Source organism: Panthera tigris, chromosome B1 (assembly GCF_018350195.1).
Source record: "Panthera tigris isolate Pti1 chromosome B1, P.tigris_Pti1_mat1.1, whole genome shotgun sequence".
NCBI classification, from domain to species: domain Eukaryota; kingdom Metazoa; phylum Chordata; class Mammalia; order Carnivora; family Felidae; genus Panthera; species Panthera tigris.
The window spans coordinates 95030753-95056752 of NC_056663.1; positions in this window are offsets into that span (position 1 = coordinate 95030753).

Below are 26000 nucleotides of genomic sequence, written 5' to 3' on the forward strand. Positions count from 1 at the left end.
TACACTGTTCAGATCCTGGATAGACAGGGCTGGTGGGTGTGGAGAGGATTATTGGTGGAGAACTCCTGGCTGTTCTCTACAATATTTTAAACTTTCTCACCTTCACGCCTTTGCTCATAGTTCTACAGAATTTCTATAATTCCACGTATTCAAATCTTACCCTTCTGTATCTTTGTCAGCAGGAAGACAGGCTCTTTCTCTCCTTCTAGTCTGTTCTCCTCAGTTGTAGCTTCATGGGGAGACTGGCTTTTCTTGTGGTAGCAAGAGTACTGCCAGAGCAGATGAAGCTAAATATTTCCTTGTTCCCATCCAATAGCAGAAAGAGAGTTGCTTCTTCTCCAAAGCCCCAACTATTTTATGTCTTATTGGTCTAAATTAGCAAGGGCCTTATCCATCTCTGAACTGATCCCTGACAAGGGGTATGGAATGGCCACAGTCAGTTTATACATATCCTCAGAGGTGGAGTGGATGGTAGGGAGTTAGCCAGTGTTTGACACACCATCTCCCAAAGCCCAATCCAATTAACTCTTTTACAAAGTCCTCCTCCTTTTCCCCCCCTCTCTCTCTTCCTGGACTAGTAGTAACTTTCCACTACTCAGACCTTTGATAATGTTTCTTTTTACTTCTTTTATGATACTTATCAGTCTTATGCTTTATTATGGTTATTTAATTCTAATCCAAATGTGTCCTGGAATCTTTGGGTAGTCCCTACTTACATCTCATGTTCTTTGAGGCCAGATTCAGTACTCTTTATCTATCTATCCTTAAAATCCAACCCCCCCGAAATATCCAATGCCAGAAGCACTGGTAAGTGAGTAATGTCAATTTTATTTATGGATTCACAGAAAGAAAAGGAAAATGATTCACCTCATATGTTTCACACCACACAGCAAGACTTTCCAGATCTTGCCTAATGCTGTTGCTTATAAGCCCTCATGGACTCTCTGCCAGGCAGCTAATTAGCACTGTCTCCCAAACCCCCATGCTCCTGATTCTGTGTGACTAATTCTTGTTCAGATTTTTAAAGCAAGAGACTCCTCAGAAAGGAGTCTGCCTGGATTTGATTGCTAGCATAGCCACCCTTCCTTGCTTTCTCCCTGCTATATATTTCCCATGGGTGAAATAGCATGGATTAGGTTCCTCACTCTAAAAGTCACAGTATACCAGTTTCTTGCTTATCTCTGCTTGGTCCTTCTGCTTCAGTCCTAAGTAACAATAAATACAACAGTAAGAGGAATTATAATGGTTGTCCCAATGTCCTTTGTCTATGGCATAACAAAATTCTCCATTAGACTTCTCTGTTCCTTGCAAAAATCTTCTATTTATGCCCACCACTTTATCTCCCACCATACTGGTGGCTGGAGGGCAGGAGTAATGTTTTTTTTTTTTCTGGTACATTTTTATATATCTTCTCTTTATATATATTTATATATCTTCTGTTCCTATAAGAGTGTAAGATATTTGAGGGACGATTCAATTTCTCACAGAACTTACATACTATACCTCATTATCTCAATATCTTAACATTAAATAAAAGGGAAGAAAATTACATATGTGTATCAGTTACTAAAGGAATTTAAACTTAAAGTTTACTATAAACTAAAACTTAAAATTTATTGTACTTCCCTCCATATGTTCTACAATGCTGAGCCCTCATAGCTGCCAGATAGAACTCTTTCAATCTGGGTCCAGGCACAAACGGGCCAGATGTAACTGGTTGTTATTGACTTAAAAGACCAAAAGCACTTTACATAACATTTCCACTTTATATATCCTTCACCAACATCATTAAGCTTTTAGGAAGTAGATCTAATGTAAAAACTTCTTCTCTGAGATGATATTGGTAAGGGCACTGGTTAGTTACCCTTAGGAAATTTCTACTTGTAAAAGCTAAAATGCCACTAGAATGAATTTTTCTAGAGAGGAAAAATGGCAAAACCTCAGTCCTAAAAGTCACTATGTACCGCTTCTTGTTTCCTCTGCCAGATCTTTAGCTTAAGCCTTAAAGAACAATAAAAACAATTACAATGGAAACAACAACAAGAATAATATCTACCTTTTATTAGTACTTACAATATGCCAGTCACTGTCTTAAGTATTTTTCATACATTATCAAATTTAATTGTAGTGTTACCAAATTTAATCTCATAAGAGATAGGTTTGGTTATTTTTATATAGGCTAAAAACTTAAAGCATAGAGAAAATACTTGTCCAAGACACTAAATAGAAGACTAAAATCCATCTCTGAATAACTTTGCTCCATTCTGCAGAGACATGCAACCAGTGAGATCCAGTCTAAGTGAACATCTGGATATAGGATGCTTCCCACTTTCGGGGGAAGGATCAGCTTGGAATGAATCCAGTTCCCCGAGCTGCAGTCACTCTACTTCGATTTCATTAATAATGGCATTTAAATATCTGCCTGACTTGACTTCTGCATTGGTTTTTATCCAGTTTTCCTCTGGGATCAATAACAGAGTGAGCTGAACTTAGCAGTTAATGCCTGATCCCTTTACCAGGCCCTGCTCCTCCAGCCCCCTAGACTAGCCTCTGCTTCCCATATCACCTCAGTCACAGACTGGTCTCTGAATGACCCTGAAAATCCCCATAGCTGGAAAATTCACTTCCAGACTATGCTAATATCCTAAAACAACAAGTCCAAGGAATGGAGGGCATGGGCTGTCCTGAGCTGTCAGAGATATTCTACCTTTTAAAGAATTAAAAATTTAATCCTTAAAGGAAATTAGGGTGAAGGGACTGAAATTATAAGGGAATCCATAAAAACCCATACATTCATTTAAATGTTTATTTATTTATTTTGAGAGAGAGAGAGAGAAAGGGGAGGGGCAAGGGAGGGGCAGAGAGAGAGGGAGAGAATCCCAAGCAGGCTCTGCACTGACATGGGACTTTTTCCTACAAACCGTGAGATCATGAGCTGAGCCAAAATTATGAGTTGGAGGCTTAGCAGACTGAATCATCCAGGCACTCCAACCCTTATATTCATTTTTAAAAAATTAAAACCATCCACAAACAAATATTATAGCAATAGTATTTTACACATCTAAGATTAGCAATGAATGCAATAAAATTACTGTCCATTTGTAATACCTTAGATATAATAATTTTGTTCTCATTTTTAAGTTTCCCCTTCTCTGTAGTTATTTATGTCATGTATATAATTCAGTCTGAATGAACTACTTAACTTGAGGAAAAGACATATGTTATGCAAAAACAATTTTTTTATAGATTTAGCACATCTCCTTAAAAAATAATCATTGAGACAGCAAATGTAAACATAAGAGTTAGTGTATACTGACTAGGAAAACAAGAGGGGCTGATTATCACAAGTTTTTACAAACAGCAGAGCTGAAAGACTAAAGTTTTAGAAGTCTGCTGCATCATCAGGGTCAAGCCTGGTGGGTACAGTGGTGTTCCTGTGTAGAAGGAGAGCAGAGACCCAGGGTGCAGCATACTCTCAGGACCCCCTGGGTCACACTGGGAGGGACAGTTCCCCTTCTTAGAGTGCATTTGGGAGAGGCTGTACTGGCCCTCAGGGAACAAAAGAGCTGGTGGACACCATTGTGCTGCCCTGTTCATCAGCATAGGAGCAGAGACATCTGCTGAGGGCAGCTAACCTGGATGCCAGCTTTTTGCTACGCTTTACCATAAACTCCAAGCCCATGCAGGAGTGTGCGACTGCTTTTTGAGGACAAACTGGAACCAGCTACAGCACGGCAAGACCATCCCCCAGAGGAATAGCACAGGTCCTTACCATGTGCCAGGTCCCTAAAATGTGGAGTTTTGAAACCCACAAAGGTGGCTGAGGTAAAACACAGGAGCATTGCACTGCTGTCAGGTGGATAGATGGTGGGACATAGGGTGAAGGCAAGGATCTGACAGAAGCCTGGGATACAAGAGGGGAGATTGTTCACTCTTCTGTGAGGGCTTCCTGAATGTCAGCAAGTGCAAACTCCCCTCTCAGGGGAAGAGAGTGAGATGATGCCATATTTCACTCTTCTCATCAGCATGGACAAATTTCAGCAAGTGGTACAACACACACAGGGGAGGATTGAGCCTTTTATACCAAACCTGGCATGCCTGCATTCTGCAGGTATCTTTTTTAATAGAGCAAGTGTGATTGAGAGCCAGAGAAGCAGTGAGGTCTTTCCCCCAGAAGACCAACACAAACCCCCTGCACACACCAGGTCTACTGATTATAGACTGCAGCAAATCTTTAGCTCTAGTGGAAATAGGACCAGCACAGGCTTTACTAAGACACAAAAGATGGAGACCTAGACAAAATGCCAAGACAAAGGAATTCATCCCAAAAGAGAGAAAAAAAAAAGAGGTTATGGCCAGGGAGCTAATCAAAACAGATGTTAAGTAATATGCCTGAACCAGAACAATCATAAGGATACTAAAACAACAATCATAAGGATACTAGCTGGGCTTGACAAAAGAATAGAAGAAACCAGAGACACTTACCACAGAGTTAAAAGACCTGAAAACTAGTAAGGCTGAAATTTAAAAATCTATAATTGACAGGCAAAACTGACTTGATGTAATGACCACAAGGATGGAAGTAACAGAAGAACAAATATATTATATACAAGATAAAATTATGGAAAATAGTGAAGCTGAAAAGAAGAGGGAAATAAGAATATTAGGTCATGAATATAGACTTAGGAAACTCAATGACTGCATAAAGCACAATGACATTCATATCATAGGAGTCCAGAAGAAGAAGAGAGGGAAAAGGGGGCAGAAGGTTTATTTGGGCAAATTATAGCTGAAAATCTCCCTAATCTGGGGAAGGACACAGACATCCAAATCCAGGAGATACAGAGAACTCCCATCAAAATCAACAAAAGCAGGCCAACATCAAGACATATCATAATAAAATTTGCAAAATACAGAGATAAGGAAAGAATCTTGAAAGCAGAAAGGGAAAAGAAATCCCTAACTTACTAGAGAAGACAAATCAGGTTAGCAGCAGACCTATCCACAGAAACCTGGCAGACCATATGGGAGCAGCATGGTATATTCAACATGCTGAACGGGAAAAATAAGCAGCCAAGGAGACGATGCAACAAGGTTGTCATTCAGAATAGAGGGAGAGATAAAGAGTTTTCCAAACACAAACTAAAGGAGTTTGTGACAACTAAACCAGCCCTTCAAGAAATATTAAAGGGGACTCTTTGAGTGGGAAAGAAAGACCAAAAGCAACAAAGACTAGAAAGGAACAGAGAAAATCTCCAGAAATGACTTTACAAGTAATACAATGGCACTAAATTCATATCTATCAATAAGCATTCTAAATGTACATGGCCTAAATGCTCCAATCAAAAGACACAGGGTGTCAGAATAGATTAAAAAAAAAAGACCCATCTATATGTTGCCTATAAGACACTCACTTCAGACCTAAAGACACCTGTAGATTGAAAGTGAGGGGATGGAGAACCATCTGTCATGCTAATGGAAGCAAAAGAAAGCCACAGAAGCCATACTTACATCAGACAAAATAGATTTTAAAGACTGTCATGAGAGATGAGGAAGGGCACTATATCATAACAAAAGGGTCTATCCAACAAGAAAGCTAACAATTAACGAATATTTATGCCTCCACCTTGAAAGCACCCAAATTTATAAATCAATTAATAACAAACATAAGAAAACTCATTGATAACAATACAATTAAACTAGGGGATTTGACACCCCACATACAACAATGGACAGATCCTCTAAGCAGAATAACAGTGGCTTTGAATGACACACTGAGCCAGATGAGCTTAACAGATATATTCAGGACATTTCTTCCTAAAGCTACAGAACGTACTTTCTTTTTGAACGCACATGGAACATTCTCCACAACAGATCACATACGTGGTCACATATCAGACCTCAACCAGTACAAAAGATTGAGGTCATACCATGCATGGTTTTAGATGAGAACACTATAAAAGTTGAAGCCACCCACAAGAAAAAAATTGAAAAGACCACAAATACATGAGGTTAAAGAGCATCCTACCAAAGATGAATGGGTTAACCAGGAAATTAAAGATGAAACTTTAAAAAAGATATAGAAGCAAATGAAATTGAAAACAGAATCTTTGGTATGCAGCAAAGGTGGTCATAAGAGGGAACTATATACCAATACAGAATTACTTCAAGAAACAAGAAAATTCTCAAATACATAACCTAAACTTATACCTAAAAGAGCTAGAAAAGGAACAGTATATAAGGCCTAAAGCCAGCAGAAGAAGGGAAATAATAAAGATAGAGCATAAATAAATGATATAGAAACAAACAAACAAACCCCCAGTAGAACAGATCAATGAAGCCAAGAGCTAGTTCTTTGAAAGAATTAATAAAACTGATAAACCCCCAGCCAAACTTATCAAAAAAAAGAAAAGAAAAAGGATCCCAATAAATAAAATCACAAATGAGAGAGGAGAGATCTCAAAAAACACCACAGAAACAGAAACAATTATAAGAGAATATTAGGAAAAATTATATGGCAAAAAATTAGATAATCTAGAAGAAAAATTCCTAGAAACATGGAAACTACCAAAACTGAACCAGGAAGAAATAGAAAATTTGAACAGAACCACAACCAGCAAAGAAATCGAATAAGTAATAAAAAGCCTCCCAACAGGGGAGCTTGTGTGGCTCAGTCGGTTAAAGTCCAATTCTTTATTTCAGCTCAGATCATAATCTCATGGTTCATAAGACCCAGTGCACTGGGATTCTCTCTCTCCCTCTTTCAATCCCTGCTTGGGATTCTCTTTCTCCCTCTTTCTCTGCCACTCGCTTTCTCTCTCTCTCTTTCTACCTCTCTCTCTCTCTCTCTCTCTCTCTCTCTCTCTCTCTCAAAATCAATGAATAAACTTAAAAAAAAAATCTCCCAACAAACAAAAGTCCAGGGCCAGATAACTTGCCAAGGGATTCTACGAAACATTTAAAGAGTTAATACATATTCTTCTCAAACTGCTCTAAAAAAGTAGAAATGGAAGGAAAACTTCTGAACTCATTCTACAAAGCCAGCATTACCTTGATTATAAAAACCAGACAAAGACCTCATTAAAAAGGAGAATTACAGGTCAATATCCCTGATGAACATGGATGCAAAAATTCTCAACAAGATACTAGCAAATCGAATCCAACAGTACATTAAAAGAATTATTCACCAGGATCAAGTGGGATTTATTCCTGGGCTTCTGGGGTGGTTCAATATCCACATATCGATCAACATGATACACCACATTAATAAAAGAAAGGGTAAGAACCATATGATCCTCTGATCTATTAAGATGCAGAAAAAGCATTTGACAAAAACAGCATCCAATCTTGATAAAAACCCTCAACAAAGTAGGATAGAGGGAACATACCTCAACATCATAAAGGCCATATATGAAAGACCCACAGTTAATATCACCCTCAATGGGGAAAACTGAGAGCTTTCCTCTATGATCAGGAAAAAGACAGGGATGTCCACTCTCACCATTGTTATTTGTATAGTACTGGAAGTCCTAGCCTCAGCAACCAGACAACAAAAAGATATAAAAGGCATCCAAATTGGCAAGAAAGAAGTCAAATTTTCACAATTTTCAGATGACATGATACTCTATGTAGAAAACCTGAAGGCCTCCACCAAAAAATCGCTTGAACTGATAGATGATTCAGTAAAGTCTCAGGATATAAATCTGTTACATTTCTATACATGAATAATGAAGCAGCAGAAAGAAATCAAGGAATACGTGCTATTTACAATTGCACCAAAAACCATACAATACCTAGAAATAAACCTAACAAAAGAAGTAAAAGATCTGTGCTCTGAAAACTATAGAAGCTTTATAAAAGAAATTGAAGAGTACAAAAAGAAATGCAAAAGCATTCCATACTCATGGATTGAAAGAACAAACATTGTTAAAATGTCTATATTACCCAAAGCAATCTATGCATTTGATGCAATCATTATCAAAATACTACCAGCATTTGTCACACAGCTAAAATAAACAATCCTAAAATGTATATATAACTACAAAAGACCCAGAATAGCCAAAGGAATTTGGCTGAAAAGAAAATCCAGAAAAGGAATCCTGAAAAAGAAAAGCAAAGCTGGAGGCATCACAATTCCAGACTTCAAGCTATATTACAAAGCTGTAGTCATCAGGACAGTATGGTACTGATACAAAAAACAGACACATAGATCAATGGCACTGAATAGAAGACCCAGAAATGGACCCACAGCTATAAGGTCAACTAATCTTGGACAAAGCAGGAAAGAATATCCAGTGGAAAAAAGGTAGTCTCTTCAACAATGGTGTTAGAAAAATTGGACAGCAACATGCAGAACAATGAAGCTAGACCACTTTCTTACATCATACAAAAAAAAAAAAATTCAAAGTGGATGAAAGACCTAAATGTGAGACAGGAAACCATCAAACCCTAGAGGAAAAAACAGGAAACAATCTCTTTGACCTTGGCTATAGCAACTTCTTACTAGACACATCACTGGAGGTAAGGGAAACAAAAGCAAAGAACTATTGGGACCTCATCAAGATAAAAAGCTTCTGCACAGCAAAGGAAACAATCAGCAAAACAAACAGGCAACCAATGGAAAGGGAGAAGATATTTGCAAATGACATATTGGATAAAGGGTTAGTTTCCAAAATCTATAAAGAACTTATCAAACTCAACACCCAAAAAACAAATAATGCAGCGAAGAAATGGGCAAAAGACATGAACACTTCTCCAAAGAAGACATCCAGATGGCCAACTGACACATGAAAAAATGCTCAACATCACTCATCATGAGGGAAATACAAATCAAAACCACAATGAGATACTACCTCACACCTGTCAAAATGGCTAAAATTAACAACTCAGGAAACAACAGATATTGGCGATGATGTGGAGAAAGGCTTTGCACTGTTGATGGGCATGTAAACTGGTGCCACCACTCTGGAAAACAGTGTGGAGGTTCCTCAAAAAAAGTAAAACTAGAGCTATCCCATGACCCAGCAATTGCACTACTAGGTATTTATCCAAAGGATACAAAAATACCGATTTGAAGGGGCACATGTAAGCCAATGTTTATAGCAGCACTATCACAATAGTCACATTATGGAAAGAGGCCAAATGTCCATATATTGATGAATGGATAAATAAGATGTAATATATATATATATATATATATATATATATATATATATATATATATTCATGCAGATATCATGCAGATATATATATATATATATATATATATATATATATATATATATATATCTCATCTTGCCATTTGCAACAACTTGAATGGAACTAGAGTATATTATTCTAAGCAAAATAACTCGGTCACAGAAAGATAAATATCATATGTATGATTTCACTCATATGTGGAATTTAAAAACAAAACATATGAACATAAGGGGAGCAAAAAAAGAGAGGGAAGCAAACTCTTAACTGTAGAAAACAAACTAAGGGTTGACAGAGCAGAGGCAGGGGATGGGCTAGATGGGTGAAGGGTATTAAGGAGGGCACTTGTTGTGTTGAGCACTGGGTGTTATATGTAAATGTTCAATCACTAAATTTTACTCCTGAAGCCAATATTATACCATATATTAAACAACTAGAATTCAAATAAAAATTTAAAAAAATAAATAAACTTAATACAGCCAAAAAAAATTAAGAGTGTGTGGCATGTGGGAAACAAAAGAAGGTTTTTAATTAGTAAGAATGCCTGGAAATCTTGAACACCTACCTGATCTAGGAAGTTTATAATGCTATCACCAAAATTACATGGAAACTTAGAGAAGGATTTGTGAGTACAAAAAGGGATGAAATAAGAACTGAGAAGAGACAGGATGTATATGTAGAATTTGAGACTGTACCTCAGGTTGCTGAAAAATACAGAGGGGACACTGACTCTGGAGATTTTGTTGTGAGCAAACTGCAAATAGCATTGACTGGGGTATGAGTCAGATGGATTCAAAGAACCATTTTGATCTGGTACCATTAAGACTTCTCCAGGAACTTGATATACTATCTAAAGAAATCAGTCATCCTGAGATTTCAGGAGAAATAAGAATGAAATGTATTTTAAAAGGACAATGCTCCCAAGAGTTAGGAAAAATCTTAAACAAAGGAAACCACAGAGAATCCTATTGATGCATCTCAAGTCTATGCTTAACTAAAGGAACGACTTGAAAGCACTTCTGTTAATTGTTAATTTGTGTATGAGTTGCCCTCCTTCCCAAAATGTGCTCATGCCTTTGTGAGGTTATTAAAGTTGTATTTATGTTATACATTCTCCTCCTCAGTAGGTAAAAGCAAAAAGAAGGGGTCTTGAATCCTAGGCATTAACACCAGAATGGTGGACTATGATAGGAATTCAGAATTAGGGTGGTGAAGCTGAAACGGGCTGAACCAGAAATTTACCCACATTGAGGAGTTATAAGATGAATAGTAAATTAACCACAAGGCAGGCAGAGTCCAGCAGGACTGCATGTCAGAGGCAGGCAAGAGCCGTGAGTTAAGAACCAGGCAGCTATGTCTGACTCTGCACTGGGCATGGAGCCTGCTTGTGAGTCTCTCTCCTCCTCTCCCTCTGTCCCTCCTCCCACCTCATGTGTGCACTCTCTCTTTCTCAAAAACAAACAAACAAACAAACAAACCAAAAACAAACCAGGCAGACACAGGGAAGGCACAGCCTCACAGTTCCCAGAGATCAGGCAAATACAGGTCAGACCCAAGCGGGGAGGCCAAAACCAGAAGGCTTAACTATCATAGAGCAAAGGTAAGCAGATGGCTGAAGCCCTGAACAGGCAGAGTAGGGCCAAGAGTTTCATAGAATGTAGAAAGAGGGCAAGGTGAGTTAGAAAACAGATATGGGAATGTGCAGAATTATGATGTATTTATGCCTTTATGTACAAAAGTAGCAAAATTGAATATGATTCTGACAACATAACCTGTTTGACACTGAATTCTGAAATTTTTCCTTTGTATTTCATTAAATATACTATTAGTAAATACAAACATTATACTTTATTATCTATTTGCCTCTTTCTCAAATGACAGTAATTCAAAATATCAGTGTAAGAAAACTTTTCTGCTGCTTCCTAAGGGATCACTGATATTTCCCAAAAACTAAATTGTCCCAATCAGATGTCAGTCCCAATCAGATGTCATGAAAGAAAATAATAGTGGTCATGATCAAACACTCCTGGTATTCTAAGGAATTGAAGATGACACAAACACATGGAAAAATATTCCAAGCTCATGGATTGGGAGAACAAATGTTGTTAAAATGTCCATACTACCCAAATAAATTTACAAATCTAATACAATTTCTATCAAAATATCAACAGTATTTTTCACAGAACTAGAATAAATAATGACAAATTTTTTATGGAACCACAAAGGACTCTGAGTAGCCAGAGCAATCTTGAAAAGGAAGGACAAAACTGAAGTATCACAATTCCAGATTTCAAGATATACTACAAAGCTCTAGTAATCCAAACAGTATGGTAACTGCACAAAAACAGACACATAGATCAATAGAACAGAATAGAGAGCCCTGAAATAAACCCATAATTATATGATCAATTAATCTTCAACCAAAGAGGCAGGAATATGTAATGGGAAAAAACAGTCTCTTCAACAAATGGTGTTGGGAAAACTAGATTGCAACATGCAAAGAATGAAATTGGACCACTTTGTTACACCATACATAAAAATAAACTCAAAATTAATTACATACCTACATGTGACACCTGAAGCCATAAAAATTCTGGAAGACAGAATAGGCAGTGATTTCTTGGACAGACCATAGCAACATTTTTCTAGATATGTCTCCTCAAAAAATAATAAATAGAATTACCATATGATCCAGGTAATTCCAGTACTATTTACACAGGAATATGAAAACATGAATTTGAAAAGATATAGGCACTCCTATGTTTATTGCAGGATTATTTACAAGAGCCAAGATATGGAATCAGCCCAAGTGTCCACTGATAGATGAATAAAGAAGATGTATATATATACATACATACATACATACATACATGCATACACACATACAAACACACACATACACACAATGGAATAGAATATATATGATGGAATATTACTTTGCCATAAAAAAAGAATGAAATCTTGCCATTTGCAAATACAGGGATGGATCTAGAAAGTATAATGCTAAGTGAAATAAGTCAGTTGGAGAAAGACAAATACCATATGATTTCATTCATATGTGGAATTTAAGAAACAAAACAAATGAACAGAGGAAAAAGAGACAAACCAAAAAACAGACCTTCAATACAGAGAACAAACTGATATTTACCAGAGGGGTAGGGTAGGGAAAGTATGTGAAATAGGTGATGAGGATTAAGAGTATAGTTATGTGCTCTTGATGAGCACTAATATATAAAATTGTTGAATTATTATACACCTGAAACTAATATAACACTTTGTGTTATTTACACTGGAATTAAAACTTTTTAAATAAAAAAATTTAAAGACATTTTTTAATGTTTATTTTTGAGAGACAGAGTATGAATGGGGGAGGGGGGTAGAGATAGGGGACAGAGGATTGTAAGCAGGCTCTGTGCTGACAGCAGTAAGCCTGATGCAGGGCTCGAACTCACAGAACTATGAGATCATGACCTGAGCCAAAGTCAGACTCTCAACCAACTGAGCCACTCAAGTGCCCCAAGAAATATTTTCTTAATGTAGGAAGTCACTGCTCTGAAACCCCTAAGAGCTCCTTACAGCCCTGGCTACCCAACCTTCTCTCAGGATTCTTCCCCATTACATAGCCACTAAGGGGATGGCTAGTATCTATTTTGAAGGGTCAGGGCCATGCCTCATCAGTTGTTGAATTCTCTGAATATCACGTTGGGGAATCATACATGCTTTATTTTAACAAACTGGGCAGCTAGCTGTTGCCTTTGGTGGTACTCAGAAATCTCCTGTGGTCCCCATCCTTACCATCTTCACCACTCAGCTACTTCACTTTGGTGTTGGCAAATCCCACTGGCCTCAGTCATAAATGTTCTCATACCTCCCAACTTCCACTGCTCTGCCATGTGCACTTTGCACCTGCCATCCCACACTACATATGCAAGGCAATAACCACTGACTTCCAGTGTCTTTGGCTAAAGCTTTGGATCTCCTTATTTTGTCCTATTTAAGGCAAAGTTCTGGATTTCTTTATCTGCTGTGTATAATTAATGCCCATTTTTGTTATCTTTCTTAATATTTCACATCATTGACTTTTCTGTTTTAGTCCTGTTTCTTTGTTTTCATTATTATTTTGGACACTTTGTTTCCTGTATTCACTTTCTTACCTACTAGGATTACCTTTACATCTCCGATCTATCCTCTCATTAAAATTCAGAGCCCACATAAGTCTTCTGCTTTGATTGACTGAGTGATTCTTCCCTGTGCCCATGTTTGGCAGGCATTTAATAGTAATTAAAGATTTCCCTGATCTGTTCATAGGGCTCTCTGATAATCAACAAGAAGTCACTTTGATTGATAGTCACTGTCACAAAAATAAGAAGGCAGAACCTCGTAACAAATTTCCATGAAGAAATACTCAGTAGATGAAATGTTCCAAATGAGTGTCCAGACATATTTAACCTCAAAGCAAGGTTTTTTTAAGGACAATGTGAGCTTTATTGTCTGGCAACCATATCAAAGTAGAGCCAGGAATAGGAATTCTGAGTGTCCCTGAGGCCTGAAAAAGCCCCTAAGGTACCCTTTCTCTTACTCATTAGCTGGAACTCTTTGGTGGTGTGAGGGATCAACTAGAAATCTATAGCAATAAAGCTGGTGGTGAGACTGTCCTGGCAGGTGAGAAATTAAGACAGGAAGTGAATCCTGTGGGCTTTAAAATAATGAGGAGAAATGGCAAAACCAACAGCAGTGGGTAAAGGGCATGAACAGCTAAAGAGTCTCCATGGGTCATCATTGGAAAACATATTATTTCAGTATATATTCTCTTGATTTAGTGCCTGCTGCCTGAGGTTTGTGGTACCACTAAAGCTAATAAATCATTGCTCTGGATGACAGCCTGAGCACCTGTGTTTTATCATGCAGCAGGAAACCCTGTAAATTACCAAGAGAAGCAACTAGTGACCATGCAGCAGAGCTGAGAGAATCAGTCAAAGCCTCAGTCCATTAAGCCCATTTCATTTTATTTGCAGGTGCATTAAAAGAAATAGGGAGCACCACAAAAAAGATGAGCCCCAGCCTTTTGATTAGTGTTTAATGAGAACGACACAGGACGGCTAAAGCAGACTCCTAATGGTCTACAGATGGAATATGTCCACGGTGGGACCTCACCTGCCTCTATCCGCCCATTGGCTATGCTGCAATTTAGCTTATAAAAGCAACAGGACAACTTCAAGGGAGTAAGTTTGTGGCAGGCATAGAAACCTTGCTTTGTGCTTTTGTGCCTTTGAGCTTTGTTTCGTAGAGAAAGTTGGCTTATGAATTCACTTGGTGTGTCACACTTTTCAAAACTTTTTATTCCACAACTTCCTCTCAAATTGGCCAGGAAAAAAAAAGTGCCAAATCCAGATATACTTTTTTAGCAAATTCATCAAAGTGAGTAAGCTCATTCTTTTTTCCCTTAACTTTTTACTCAGACTACTTCTGCCTTGTTATGATAACCTCTATATTCTTGAGCATTCACCAGAGGCAGAGTAAAAGTAAGTTTGACTAAAGAATATGTTTTCACTACTCACTTAATGGAGCCATCAACCATAAGACACACATCCACAAGAGACAACCTGCAATAGTGCTTTATTCAAGCACTTCTTGATTTAAAGTCTCCTGTCATTAAAAGAAAATCAAGTGCTCCTAACTTAGGTCAAGATGACATTTAACTGTGTAGGGCTACGTTTTTGACTACCCAGAGATCATTAATCTGGGTTGAATATATGCAGTGCTATTCTGAGGTCACACTTCTTACATGGAAGGACTCAGAATACACCTGCTGGGCTTCCAAATACAAGGCCACAAGCCCATACATCAGCGTGCCAACTTCTGGAAGACAGGAGAAAGGGAATTCTCATTATCTCTAATTGTCTGTAGTTAAAATAGCCAGATGGCCATAATTCAGCAAAAAACCAACAGCTCTCTCTTCCTTGTCATTCATTTAGAAACTATGATCTGGATAGGGACATACAGTAAGCAATAGATCTTCCCTTCACATACTGCCTCTCTGTTGAATGTGGGAAGTAATAACACCCATAGAAAGATCCCCACTTTGTACCTCTCTAGGAGTGACTGTTCAACTAGTTCTCAGTTATTCAGGGAGAAGTCCTGCCATATCTTGGGTAATTTTCATTCTGTGTGTCTCTTATACTCTATCATTGTCTCTTCATATGCTGTCTGCTATTTCTGGTTGTGCCATTGCTGGGCTGACAGAAAGAAGCATCACCCATCAGCAACCCCCTCCCCTGAAGCTGTGCCAACAGCACTTCAAGCAGGGCTGCTAGAGTAAGTACTCCATCAACTTCCACCTCTCAAAGCTGTCAGCCCAAGATGATGTATCTACAAAGGGATTTCAGAGCTTTATACGTAAATAATGCCTCTTCCAAAGCACATATTAACTGAGCAAACAATACGCCTTAATTCAGCATGTGCATTTGCATATTTACACAGAAGCCCCTGCTGCTTATTTGCCTAAGATAATGAAAGAGCATCCAAAGGACCTTCTCCACCGGAGCCTTTTCCACTGAACAAAATATGATGGGTTGATTTAAAGTTTAATTTCCTTTTTCTGTGGGGGAGAGAGTCATTGTTTAGATTAATTTAGATAACCCATAGTATCTGGTAAAAGAGGGATTAGCTCAAGATAGAAATTCTTATCAATTGTTTTCTTTGCAGTGCTGCTGATTTATTTCAGTATGTTTTGCCAAATTTTCTTCAGACTGACAAATCTTCTTCAGTCTGAAATGAGGCTAATAACACCTGTGGAAAGACAGGGAGGCCTAATGATGTGAAAAGCTGTGAAGTTAAACAAAGTTTTATAGAAACATGAAATCCTAACAATGGAAATCAGACTAATAAGACATCTCTACTCACAACTGTCCACTGAACAAATGTTTACTCACAAATACCCTGCATAACTAGGTAAGAGCAGCATCAACGGGACTCATCTTTCTAGATTTTCATACATTAAATTTTTTTCTTTCAGTAAAATATTCCTGAATATGATTTTTGTAGTACATCCTTATCAAGAATGCCTCCCAAAACCCATTTTAGATTAATAAGCAATAGAAATAATCAGATGTTCAACATTTCCTTTTCTGAGGTAAACTGAGTTCAGTTTATCATAAAAATCACCCATTGACTCGAATAGAGAAAGGCATCAAGGTTAGAAAAAAAGAAACTTGTTTTATTTGCATACTGAATGAGGGTGAATGTAGAAAATCATAAGAAATCTGTAGAAAATCTACTACTAGAACTAATAAGTTTAGTAAACTAAGGACACAAGATCAACATACCAAATATTGTATTTCTGTACACTAGTAATGAACAATTAGAAAATTGAATTGAAAATTAGAAATTTAAAAATCAATATCATTTACAACAGTATCAAAAATCAAGGTTAATGAACAAATAGGTTAATGAAATGTGATATTCAAAAATAAACCCACACATATACAATGAATATGTTTTAAACAAACATCCAAGGCAAATTAGTGGAGAAAAGAAAGTATTTTCAACAAATGGCACTGGAACAACTATATAAATGTATGAAAAAATAAAAAAAGAACTTTGACCCTTTCCTCACACCATTCACAAATGTGATTTGAGATGGATATAGACTTGAACTTAAAGCTAAAATTCTAAGGGCTTTAGAAGAAAAAATAGAAGACTATTTCTGTGGCTTAGGGTAGAAAAGGACTTCTTAGGGAACACAAAAAATATTAACCATGAAGTACTAACTTTATTAAGACTTAAAACTCAGCCAAAGACACTGCTAAGAAAATGAAAAAGGAAGCTACAGACTGGAAGACAATATTCATAATACTTTTATCTAACAAAAGACTCATATCCTAAATATATAAAGAACTCAATGATAAAAGAAAAAAACTAACTGAAAAAGTGCAAAAAAGTTTTGAATTCACACTTTACAAAAATATACAGAATTCACAGTTCACAAAAAAGATATAGAATGGCAATAAACACATGAAAGGATGCCCAGCATCATTAGTCATGAAGAAGCTGCAAATTTAATCCAGAGTAAGGTGCCACTTCATACTCACTAGAATAGCTAAAATTAAAAAGACTCTTATGGTAGTAGGAGTGTAAAATGATATAACCATATTGGAAAACTGTATGGCAGTGTCTTAAGACAAACATGAATCTACCTTATGATCTATTCCTTCCTTAGGTATTTACCTAAAAAGAAATGAAAACCTGTTCACACAAAGACTTGGACAAAAAACTTTATTAATAATAGCCAAAATGTGAAACAGTGAACATCAACAGAAAAATGGATAAACAAAATGTGGTATATATCATATAATAAAATACTAGTAAGCATTTAATTTTTGAAAAATGAACTACTGATACATGAAACATAAGTGAACCTCAAAAACATCATGTTAAGTGAAAGAAACTAGACACAAAGACTACATATTGTATTATTCTGTCACACAAATGGAGTTCAAAACCAGACTAAATTAATGTATGGTTCTAGAAATCAGAGCAATGGTTGCCTATCAGGATAAAGACTGCCAATGGTGAAAATGTTCTGCAACTTGTTTAGATTGTTGGTCACATAGACAAATGTTGGTCACATTCGTCTAAATTCATTGACCTGTACCTTTAAGAACTGTGAATTTACTGTATGTAAATTTTACCTCAACAAAAAGGAAAAGAGAAATAATCACATGGAAAATATAGAGGATCAATTCTATATTGTCCATGCCCCAAAATATAGGGTGTTGTCTATCATCTAATTGCAAACTAATAACATAATTAAATACTCATTGAACATTTGCTATATAGTAGGAAACTTTTTAGGCGAGCACATTTAGTGGATTTTTCTCATTTTATCCTCAAGGTAACCATATGAAGGTACATTATCATCACCACCACTTTACAGATGAGGAAACTAAAGCTCAGAGAGATGAAGTAATTTACTCAGGATCACATAGCTAATCGGTAAATGTTTATAAGAAATCTTCATCAGAGAAAGATATATTGTATCTAAGTTGTGAAGAGTTTAAGAAAGAATGTGAAAGCTTAGTGAATTCAGGGTAATATTAATCGTGATGATAGTTAAGATTTATTGAACACTAACTATATGCCAGACATCATCTCAGCACTTAATGAATTTTAATTTATTAAATCCTCACAATGACTCTATAAAACTGGTATTACTACCCTAGTTTTTATTGATAAGGAAACTGAGACAGGGAGAGTTTCAGTCATTTGATCAGGTTGCACCACAAGTAAACAGCAGAGATTTCCAAGATATTGAAGAAGAACAGACAAAATAAAGAGAAGGAACCTGCAGGATGTTTGCATTCCTGAAAACTCAAAAGTGAGATGTTATTACTAAAGAACACAATTGAAAGTTAGCCATATTAAGAATGTCATAATGAGAAAAGCCAGAAGCAAAGTAAGTGATCAGGGAGAAAGCAACACATCCCAGCTATATTCACCTTCAGGGAAGGACTTACAAGATACCTGGGAGGGATCTGTGCATTGGATAAAAAGTGCTGCCACAAGAGGCTGGTCTCAGTTGTACATTGTGATTGAATTCTCTCTGCCTAGGTTTCACAGGACCATGAAAGTACAGTCTTGGGCTTTAACATAAATCAACTACATATTTGTGAATGCACACAACTTCACCTGTTCTACCAGAAACTTTTGCTGCATAAAGTTAAGCCCCAGGTCCAGGGAACAGTAAAGCACCCTCTTCCTGTGTGGCAGCTGCCAGTTTGGGCATGGCACTGCCAGGAGTTGCTGCCACTGAGGCAACTTGAGACCACTCAATGGGGTGAGAATAGGTTAACAAGAACAAATATGAACATGAGGTTGTCTTTGTGAGATTATAAAATCATCCCAATTAAATACAAAATTTTGAACTGAAAAGCGAATGCCATAATGATCTGCCTTGGTGGGATGCAAAATAACTCATCTTTCCTATGGACCTCAGCTCTATCTCCTTTCTCATAGGGATGGACTGTATCATAACTCTGGGGGCTGACATTTACCAGGAACCTTGGGAGCAACAGAGCTAAGCCCAAAGTCATTCCTAATAGCTGAACAGGAGGACAGGTGAACTTCAAGTCTTTTCCTTACCACTTACACAACCAGGCTGTAGGCTAAGGAAATGCTATCAGTTCGGTGGGCAGCTGAAAGCAATGCAGCCTTGCCAGGCTTTCCTACTCCAGGAACACCAGGTGAACATCAAGATTTGTTTCTAATATACTAGCAGAGAAATGGGAGACTGGCAAGTCAAATCCAGTAAATATTTAAGAGAAAAATATTGGGGTTCCTGGGTGGCTCAGTCAGCTAAGCATCCAACTTCAGCTTAGGTCATGATCTCACAGTTTGGGGGTTTCAGCTCCACATTGGGCTCTGGGCTGACAGCTTGGAGCCTAGAGCCTGCTTCAGATTCTGTGTCTCCCTCTCTCTGCCCCTCCCCTACTCACTCTCTAAAATAAAATAATCATTAAAAAAAGAGGTAAATATTTAATTTTTTTAATAGGCTAACTATAAGCATATGCTCTAAGAACAAAATTGAAGAAACATCTAATAGCAGGTATTTTTCTCTTTATTGGGAAATGTGAGAAACTGTTTTTCACCAATTTGGGAAGAAAACTGTATGGAATGATGGTTTCTAGTATATCAGTTCTTATTTCTGTTTCTTGAATACATAGAAGTTTGTGTCTTGAAAAAGCACTCAATAATGACAATAATGAGGACAATACAGTGCATTTTGCTTTGATCATTGCAAGGATGAAACAACATTACCTCAATTATCTTTTAACCACTAGAAATACCTGATGTAACCAGGTACATCTTTAATATAAAACATATGAGCGTTTTCTCTGTAAAATGCCAGTGCATATATATAATGTGACACTGGAGGTGGCATGGCAATTAAGGGTATAATTGCTGTAATTACTGATGGAATTACTCATATTCCTCTATGCTACTTTTTCTAATTATCTTGGTTTAATGAAAATGTGTATTTTTGCATTGAACAGGATGTGGCCGTCACTTGGCTGCCTGCCTGGGATGATGTACACTGTCTGTCCCTTGAATGAACATAGAGCAGAGAGGTCACCACTTGTTTGCAGGAAGAAGAGGTTTCTGGAACACAACAGGCAATTTAAATGTGTGTCATGAACATCCTGAAAAAGCTCACAGATGGGTTTCATTGGAAGAAATATAACAGTAGGGGGGACATTATCCTAGAAGGAGCCCAATAGCTTTACAGTCTTCAGATTTTAATGAGAATGACTTGTAAAAATAGTACAAAGGTTTCATACTGTTTGTCCATTCTTCTTCTAGTCTCTGACTCAAAAATGGATTCAAACAGCTCCATTTTTCCTGGTTTTGTTACACTCTTTATGACAGGAATGAGGCCTGAAAGATTGGTGCTTTAAACATTCTGAAAATTGCAAGACTTGAAAGAAGCCTACCCTCTCTCTTTTTGCTTCATGTATTTTAAATGCCTTGGAAACTTAATTGGCAATCTACACTGCTTATTTATTCATTTATCAGCCACTTGTACAGAGGTTAAATAGATACCCATTGAACAAAAACTATGTGGTTATTCAAAACATAAATCTAATATAATTAAGTTTTTCTAGGAATAAAATGTACTTCCTAAATCTGGACAACTATTGGTACCACAGCCACTTGGTACCACTTAACAGAAGAACTATAGTATTTATTTATTTTATTAAGTTTATGAAAACCTATGGAAGGAAAACAAAAACAAAATTTAGAAAATTATCTTGATTCAATCACTCAATAATTCTAAGGATCTACTTTCAGAGCCTGTATTAGTTTTTTGCTGCCACCAACAAATTACCACAATATTAGTGGCTTAAAATAATACAAATTCATTATCTTACAGTCAGGTCAGAAGTCTAACATGGGTCAATAGAGCTGCACTCCTTCTCAAGTTGTAGTAAAGAATGTGTTTCCTTCATTCATAGCCACATCGCTCCAACCTCTGCATCTCCTCCAACTATCCTGCCTTATGCATATAAGGACCCTTGTCATTACATGGGGTCCATTAAGATAATCCAGAATAATGTCCCTCTCTCAAGGTCCTTGACTTAATCACACTTGCAAAGACCCTTTTGACATAAAAAGTAGTATATTCACAGGTTCTAGGGATTTTACTGTGGATATCTTTGGGAGCACATTATTCTGCCTACCACAAAGTCTCTTATTTTAAATCTCCATTGCTTTTAACTTACATTTTTTTAATCAACAATTTCTGAAAAGATGTGAATTGCTGTTTTTATTAATTCAATTTTTTATAGAGCTAAAAAATGTCAGAAATTGCATATTTAAGATTCTGCTACAGAACTGGTTGCTATTGTTCCAGTTTTCACTTGCCTAGTCAATGGGTGGATCTTTCCATCTTGAAAATCAGAACCAAGAGAATATGCACCCAGGTATGTGTTTCTAAATTAAAATAAAATCCATTATTCAATTGAAATTATTACCTCTTACCTACCTTTATTCAATGACATAACCATTAGGTCCTTTTTCCTGACCATCCAAGCTTCTGCCTCTCCTACTCTCAGGTTTCTACCTTTTGAAACCTCTTACGTTTTTCTGTGAGGTTTTTCATTGTTTATTGATGCTTCCTCCTGGAAAGGTTTGAGTCCACTGCAATCCCAAACTTTCCCTTTTCTCACTGAATACAGAGTTAATAAACTGAACAAAATTAAGCCAGAAATAATATCGTTTCCTTGGGGATGGCCATGGTTATCTTATTATTCTGTACCTTACTATATACCCTATATACCCTAAAAGGTATTCATATATGTGTCAGGATGAAATAAGGATATATAGTTGCATAATAGAAAAATAGTTCCTGAGTAGGAAGATAAACAATAATCCTGGATAAATACTCCTGGAGAAATCTGCACCAATGCAATGTAACAGTCCCTCAGCTATTAGTCTCATCTACTCAATGAACATATGGAAATTAAATACATCAGCATAAATGACAAAGTAATTAACAGATAATCAATGGGTCATCACCTAACTGGTCACCAGCTCAAATCGATATAAACAAATGAACAAATAAATAAATAATAGATATACACAGAGAGTATCCTAAGTGTCTGCTGCATCCTAGGGCAAACTGACAAGATCAAGTGACAAACCCTCTTTATTTTTACATCACATACATTAAATACCTTGGAAACTTAATTGTCAGACTACACTATCAACTTATTTATTAGCCTGCTGGTAAAAATAGATAAAAGTTTAATATAATCCAAGCATTGTTGCAGTATGAAGTTTGTGCACATCCCTAAGGTGTAAGTCATATTACATTCTTCTAGTTCTATACATTCATAAATTCAGAAACAATTTATTGAGTACTTACTATGTGCCAGGCACTGGGATAGGTATGGTTCATTGATTGAAAAAGACAATAACTCTTGCCTTCATGGAGTGCTAACAACATTCTAGTGAGGAACATAGACAATGCACATGATAAATAAGAGGTATATTAGATAGTGTTATGTTCCATGGGAAATATAAAGCAAGGGAAGGGATGTGAATTGTTGTGGATATGAGGAGATTATATTTTGGACAGGTTAGTCACGGAAAGCCTCATTGAAAGGGTGACTTTTAGTTAAAATGGGAAGAAAGTGAAATCAACCAGTCATGCAAGTACCCAGAAGAGCATCCCGTGCAAAGGGGATGGCAAGTTTGAAGGCCCTAAGGCTATAGGTAGAAGACCAATGTGGTGGCGGCTGAGAGAGAAGGATGAGAATCATAGCAATAAAATCAGAGGGAAATGAGGAGCCAGATGCCATAGGGTTTATAGGTCATGACTAATACTTTTTCTAAATGAAATGGGAAGGCATTAAAGTATTCTGAACAGAGGGGTGACATAATTTGACCCATGCTCAACAAAGTCAGTCTGTCCTCTACATTGAAAATAAACTAAAGGAAAGTAGGGGCAGAATCTGCGAACCAGTAGAAAGTCTATATCAATAATCCAGAAATGATGGTGGCTTGAACCAGGTTGGTATCAGTATGCTCAGCGATAAACAGTCAGATTTTGAAGAGAGTCAAAAGGATTTTCTGAAAAAGCAGATAGGGGGTATGAGAGAAAGACATGAATCAAGGATTACGCCAAGGTTTTGGTTGAACAACTGGAAAAATGGAGTTATCACAACTGAGACAGAAAAAAAGATTATAGGAAAAATTGACTTGAGGGATGAAAGTGTCCTGATCACCAATTCCAGCTTATGTTGGTGGTGGGGAGAAATTCTTTCCCCACCAAGCAATGCTCAGGACATCAGCTGGGTGTCCCATAACTCAATTGTAACACTATCTACAAGGAGATAGCATCAAATTCCACTGGTTAAGGGATCTGTCTTACAAGACTGTCCCCATCTTCAGATGTCATTTGCAAAGCCAGGCTGTTACCTGTACTTGTTACTAACTAGTTATAAATCATATGTTCCCATGACAGCCTCCTTCCTTAGGTACAATTAATTTGCTACAGAAGCTTACAGAACTCAGAGAAACATTTTTCTTTCTAGATCACTAGTTTACTATAAAAGGATATAATTCAGAAATAGCTAAATGTAAGAGATGCATAGGCAAGGTATGTGGGAAGAGGGAAAAAAGCTTTCACACTTTCTCCAAGCACATCACTTTCCCCAAATCTCCAAGTATTCACTGACCAGAAGCTCTTCACTGAACCCTGTCAATTTGGGGTTTTATGGAGGCTCCATTATATAGACCTGATTGATTTCACCATTTGCCATTGGCAACTGAACTCAATCTCCAGCCTCCTCTCCTCACTGGGGGTGGGGGTGGGCAGTGAAATTTCCCTTCTAATCATAACCTTGATTGCCCTGGCAACCAGCATCACACCCCCCTTAGGTATATCCCAAAAGGCACCTTATTCACATAAGAAAAGACCTGTATCTCCCTCCTCACTTAAGAAATTCCAATGATTTTAGAAAGTCTATGCCAGAATGGGGACAAGGACCAAAGTCCAAATATATATATTTCTTATTATAAATCACAATATCACAAAGAGAAATTCAAGGGCCCAGTTTTAGACACATTTAGGTTGAAATACCTATTAGACAGCCAATTAAAGATGTTCAGAAGCTAGTTGGAAATACGGCTTAGACGTATTCAGCTGCAGGCTCCCATCTACCTGACTGGTAGAGAATTCAATCTTAGTCATTGAAGGGTTATTTTCCTCTCCACTGGCTATCAGGATCACAGACTTACATTATACCAGAAAACTAGGAAAGGACTTGGTGCTTAGTCCACAGTGATTCTAAACATTGCAGTTGCTTCTCTTCCTTCATGCTACTGTCAAGAGCTGGTACTCTGTCCCTCCACTGCCCACAGACTGGTTAACAGAGACAGACAGATGACCTTCAGGACACAATGCAAATGTCCAGTCATTAAAAACACGAGCTGAAACCACCATAATCAAATCAACTTACTTTTTGACTTGAGCAGGTTATTTAACTTGTCTGTACCTCATATCTATAAAATTATTAGAATACGCCAGGACCAGAATCTACCACAAAGGATTATTGTGAGCATTTAATTTGTTAATAGTCGAGGAGGAGACAAGATGGCAGAACAGCATGGAAGTTTTTTGTGTGTCTCGTGTCCATGAAATACAGCCAGACCTGTACACTAAACCATCCTGTACACCTAGAAAACTGATATGAGGATTAACACAACAATCTGCACAACCTGAACCACAAAATTCAGCGGGTATGTGGCACGGAGAGGTGAACTGGGGCAGAGAGAAGCCGTGGAGGGCAGGGAGTGACTTTCATGCAGAGAGAGGATGGAGACAGGGGTCGGGGGGTGGGGGGACACGGGAAAAGCACCACCCCAAAGCAGCTGGAGAGAAAGTGGAAAAGTGGAAACAGCCACAGGGACTGAACTAAAAAGGGAGAAAGGACAAAGGAGAAGATTTAAATTCCATTAAGACTATAAATAGGGGAAGTGCAGAGTCTGAAACTCCACAGCACAATACCTGGCGGTGTCCTGGTAGGAAGGACGAATCCCCAGGAGCAGAGTGGAGTCCCGGCTTCTTCAGGCCACATGGGGACAGGTGGTTCCCCTGCTGGAAGGACACCTGGTAGAGGTTGTGTGAGTCCCCCAAAGGCAAGGCCCCAGTGGACCCGGGAGAACAACCACATTTTCTGGTGCTGGAACAAGGTCATTAAGGGTGAAGCCTGGTGCCAGATGTGTGTTGTGATTTGCCATAGTCCCTGAAACACTGCTGCTACACTATCTCCTGAACTTTTTCTGGGGTGGGCTGGCACCTGGCCACAGTCTCTTGGCATTGGCAGCAGCACAGTCCCACAAAAGTTTCTGGGTGCAGCCAGCACCTGGCCATTGCTCATTGAGACCCTCCTGCAAAGGGCAGAAAGGATCAAACCCGCAGTCGCTCAGAAGTATGGGGCCGGGAAAAACAGCCACATCTGATACAAAACTAAGAAGGGAGATGCTGTCTGGGGCTTGGTCATGGACTGTGTAAACGCGAGGAGTGGACGGAACCTGAAGACAAAGGACAGGTACGTGATTGCTCATGGGGAGAGTAGAGTCCAGATACTAGAGACTGGGTAGCTGGGTGATGCCATTTTCACCAATCCCATGCATGCACATGTGCACCTACAAGTGCCACAACAATCCACCCCAGTAAGCTAAGCAGCACCACCTAGTGGAGAATGGAGCCATTGCACTGAGTCCCGCCCAACTCGTCCAAC